The sequence below is a fragment of the Podarcis erhardii genome (genome assembly GCF_964252035.2).
Source record: "Podarcis erhardii genome assembly, chromosome: 5".
NCBI classification, from domain to species: Eukaryota; Metazoa; Chordata; class Lepidosauria; order Squamata; family Lacertidae; genus Podarcis; species Podarcis erhardii.
This window is the reverse complement of record NC_138509.1, coordinates 10645562-10650342: the sequence shown is the minus strand read 5'-3', so window position 1 is coordinate 10650342 and position 4781 is coordinate 10645562. Positions and strand designations below refer to the sequence as shown.

At 48.6% G+C, this 4781-nt stretch overlaps 1 long non-coding RNA gene across 1 annotated transcript; it reads right to left on the bottom strand.

The window, feature by feature from the left end:
* Nucleotides 1-1228: 1228 nt before the first annotated feature.
* LOC309343214 lies at nucleotides 1229-4355 on the bottom strand. The gene is made up of 2 exons (XR_014157192.1): nucleotides 3837-4355; nucleotides 1229-1526 (listed from the first exon to the last, which is right to left on the bottom strand). It is a non-coding gene; the product is annotated as an uncharacterized lncRNA (long non-coding RNA).
* Between the last annotated feature and the right edge of the window lie 426 nt (nucleotides 4356-4781).

Here is a 4781-nt window from a genome sequence, read left to right as displayed (position 1 = left end):
CACATTGCCCCCTGCAAGTTTGAGGGTGGTGGAAATGACAACAAGGGAAGAAAGATGCAGCACATTTGCCACCACTGATTTGTTTGCAAAATACTAAAAGGTAGTGCTTTGAGATGGCTTTGGTTTTCATATAAATATATATTTATAGGTTGCCTTTTTGAATCAAACTCTCTCAGGGCTTATTACATAGAAGCTGTTTAAAAGTACACCTTCAACAATAAAACATAAGGGAGAATAAAGAGTCATTAAAGCAACTGCAAGAAGATCAAACCTATCCATTCTTAAGGAAATCAGCCCTGAGTGCTCACTGGAAGGACAGATCGTGAAGCTGAGGCTCCAATACTTTGGCCACCTCATGAGAAGAGAAGACTCCCTGGAAAAGACCCTGATGTTGGGAAAGATGGAGGGCACAAGAAGAAGGGGACGACAGAGGACGAGATGGTTGGACAGTGTTCTCAAAGCTACCAGCATGAGTCTGACCAAACTGCGGGAGGCAGTGGAAGACAGGAGTGCCTGGCGTGCTCTGGTCCACGGGGTCACGAAGAGTCGGACACGACTAAACAACAACAAAAGCAAAGTAGAATATAAAAAATGCAATACAAATGCAATACAAACAAAAAACCCTTTCCAAATAAGAACGGCTGGAGAAATTGTGGGAGACGTTTAAAGTCAAATTTCATGAATCTCCACATGTGTTTGATATGTATTAATAAAATATGGAGCCCAGTAGTATTTTTTAAAATGAACTTTCTGTCACAGGGTGATGCAGAACTTGGACTCTCTGTTGGCACTGGGCGCCACACAGTGGGGGCCGGCAGTTACCGTGGGGCCTGCAGCGTGCCCGAGCCATGCGTCTCTCCTGGGAGTGACATGGTCGCTACGGGGCCTGCAGGCTCCGTGCTGCCTGAAATGGCAGCGTGGGGCTTGCGCCTGCTCTCCACGTCTCCCTCAGCCGCCCTACGGCTGAGGGGAGGTGGCGGAGAGGCTCCACGCAGTGTGCCCCAACCCCATGGGTGGCTCGCCCCAACCCTGGCTGCAGGACACGCATTCCGCACCCGGCACCCGAGCGGCTAACTATACCGCTGAGAAGAGCCCTGCTGAATCCCATCTAGGACGGAATCCTGTTCTCACAGTCGCCAGCTAGATGCCTATAGAAAACCCTCAAAACAACAACAAACCTCTGGTTACGTGAAGCATATTCAATAAACACACAAGACGTAACCGGCTGTACGTTTGAACAAATAATATATACTATTCATTATATTGAATTGTAGATTTCAACAGAAGTAGCTCATAAAGTTCAATGAAAAAAAGTAGAAGACCCAGTGGATCAGTTCATTCTCTAATCAGTTTATGAATAAGGTCCATATATGTGAAAGTGTCTATTCCACCTGTCTGTTCATAGAGTCCAACAATCCACACAAAAGGTTGTTGCAGTTCCACAGAATCCTTTCACAGAGTCTAAGACAAAGATTTCCGGAATATTAGCCTTGTTTCACCGTCTTGGGCTTCATCAGTAGTACAAACTCTAGGTAATGCAAATAAATACAATATTGTAATCTCACACATTTTTACAGCAAAAATAATATAAAAACCATCAACAACTGTACATACCATATATGATATCACAGTGGATCTTATAGCATAGTAGTAGCTGCTGTAAGCAGAAACTTTTACAGAGTAGAATTATATGGAGAAACACAATATTGATGCCTATAGGAAACCCTCAAGTATATAGCTTCCAATACATGAGTAGGCAAACTAAGGCCCCAGGGCTGGATCTTGCCCAATCGCCTTCTAAATCCAGCCTGCGGATGGTCCAGGAATCAGTGTGTTTTTACATGAGTAGAATGTGCCCTTTTATTTAAAATGCATCTCTGGGTTATTTGTGGGGCATAGGAATTCGTTCATATATATTTTTTCAAAATATAGTACGGCCCCCCATAAGGTCTGAGGGATAATGGACCGCCCCCCTGCTGAAAGTTTGCTGACCCCTGTTCCAATACATCTTTACCCACCAGCAAGATCTTGCACCTTTGCTGGTGCTATGTACAAACTTCTGAAAGGCACAATATTATTTCATCTTGCCCTTTCCCCACCCAAGTTGTGCGGCAACTGAAATGTCTATGGGTGCTTCCAGCTGGGGGTGCTTCCTTCCAGCTTCCCACACACGCCCCCCTCGCACACGGGTTACGCCACCCGGAGCCTCTCAGCGGCCTGGCCTCCCCGCCCCCTGCGTGTCACTGGCGCTCTTTGCGTAGGCGGCACTCCCCGCCGGCAGCCCCCTTTATAAGTTCTCCCTTCGCACCAGCCAAGCCCAGAGCAGGAGCTTGAGGAGAGGCAGGCATGCAGTGCGCCACAGCCCCGCCTCCTTTCGCCCCCCCTCCTCTTCTTTTCCCTCCTCCTCCTGCAATAGCAGCAGCTCCACCACCAGCGTCTCCTTCAGTCGCTCTGAGGCAGCTGCCCAGGCAGGAGTGGCGTGGCGCAGCGTCCCTTACCTTGGAAATTTTTTCTTTATTTTAAAAACACATATTTTTGCCATTTTGTCACCCCCTCAGTGATGACACCCAGGGCAGCCCACACCTCCCTTCCTACACCTCTGCCTTCAGGTGTCTTCTAAAAGTCAGATAGTGGTTTATTTCCTTGACATCTGACTGGAGGGCGTTCCACAGGGCGGGCGCCACCACCGAGAAGGCCCTCTGCCTGGTTCCCAGTAAGCTCATTTCTTGCAATGAGGGAACCACCAGAAGGCCCTTGGAGCTGGACCTGGCAGAACGATGAGGGTGGAGATGCTCCTTCAGGTATACTGGGCCGTTCAAGGGGCAGTGCTGGATTAAACCCTGTGAAGGCCCCTTGGCGGTCAAAATCTGGGCGGGGGGCAGGCCTTGTGCGTACGCTGGAATAAATTTGAACTAAGAAAGGTTGGTTGTTGTTTTCTTTCAAGATCAAATCAATATTATTTTGATCCATTGTTGTGGGACCCCTAAAGAGTGTGGGGCCCATAGGCCGGTGCCTACTCTGCCTATTTGGTAATCCAGCCCGGCCCCTTTGGCTGCAGGAGAGAGAAGAAACGGATGTTGAGGGACGCCTCCTGATGTGCTGCAGCTGTTCCCCACAATGAAATGGAAGGCTCAACATTTTGAAGGCTCAGGCACTTTTGGACACTCAGCAGCCTTGTGTGGTTACAACAACCCTGTAAAGTAGGCCAATGCTATGCGCTCCCCAAATTGCGGCTGATTCCCTCGCAGATTGGCATCCAACCTCTGCTCAAAAGCCTCCAAGAAGGAGAGTCCACCACCATTCTAGAGAGTCTTACCATCGGAAAGTTCTTCCGAATGTTTAGTCTGAATCTCCTCTCCTGCCCTCCCCTCTGGAGCAGCAGAAAACAAGCTTGCTCCCTCTTGCAGCCCTCAGATATTGGAAGATGGCTCTCCTCTCTCCTCTCAGTCTCCTCTTCTCCAGGCTAAAGATACCCAACTGCCTCAACTGTTCCTCATCAGGCTTGGTTTCCGACAGCCTCAACCGTTCCTCATCAGGCTTGGTTTCCGACTGCCTCAACCGTTCCTCATCAGGCTTGGTTTCCGACTGCCTCAACCGTTCCTCATCAGGCTTGGTTTCCGACTGCCTCAACCGTTCCTCATCAGGCTTGGTTTCCAACTGCCTCAACCGTTCCTCATCAGGCTTGGTTTCCAACTGCCTCAACCATTCCTCATCAGGCTTGGTTTCCAACTGCCTCAACCGTTCCTCATCAGGCTTGGTTTCCAACTGCCTCAACCGTTCCTCATCAGGCTTGGTTTCCAGACCCTTCATCATCCTGGTCGCCCTCCTCTGCTTACCTTCCAACTGCTCAATATCCTTCTTCAACTAGCTTGTACTGAGTAGCAACAACTCTCTGGGGTTTTGGATGGGGGGGGGACATTCCCAGCCTCCCCCCCCCAAGAGATGCCACCCAGGACAGAAGACCTGCATGCAAAGCAGATGGTCCAGTCCTGCGCTATGGAGACCTCTGGCCTGCCTTGAAGGATGTGGGGATGTGGGGAAATGGGGCTGCAGGAAGAAGGATGTGAAATGCCGACATGAATCTGTTGAGAGAAGATGCAGCCCAGCTGCAGGCGGAACAGCAGGTGTCTCCCAGTTCTGACAGTGGAGCATCACCTCTCAGGAGGGGCCAGGTGGGGGGTTGCCACGGTGACAAGGACCTGCCCTCCTTTGTGACATCTCTTGCTTCTCCCTTAAAAGCCACTGACTTGCAGGAGGCCCTTGTGGGTTAGTAGTGAGGCGAGTTGAGTAGTAGAGAGAGGTGGTGGTTGGAGATGATAAGGAGAGGTGTTCATTTGATTGTTATTTGATTTATTACTTTTATTTGATTCATTTGATTTCATTTATTTTTATTTGATTTATTTGACTTTTTATTTTAACACTTATTTTACTTTTTTATTTTACTTTTTGGTTCTTTATATTCATATTTTTTATTTTACATTTTTATTTGGTGTACATGTATGCATATTTTGTATATATTTTGTGCATAGAGGAGTAGTTAGGGGTAAGTGTAGGGTTAGGGCAGGGGTTAGGCTTAGGCTTAGGGCAGGGTTGGGGTCAGAGTTAGGCTTGGGTGGGCATTTTAGATAGTTAGCTAGTTTAGAGAGGAGGGTAGGAATTTTTCGTGAACAAAATGTGCAGACTGTAAATAGCATCCCCCTGCTTTCTCTTGGTCTCCTGGCGGCAGGGTGTGAGTCCTGGGGTCCCCTGCACAGCCTTGGCTCTCTGGAAATCAACCCGGC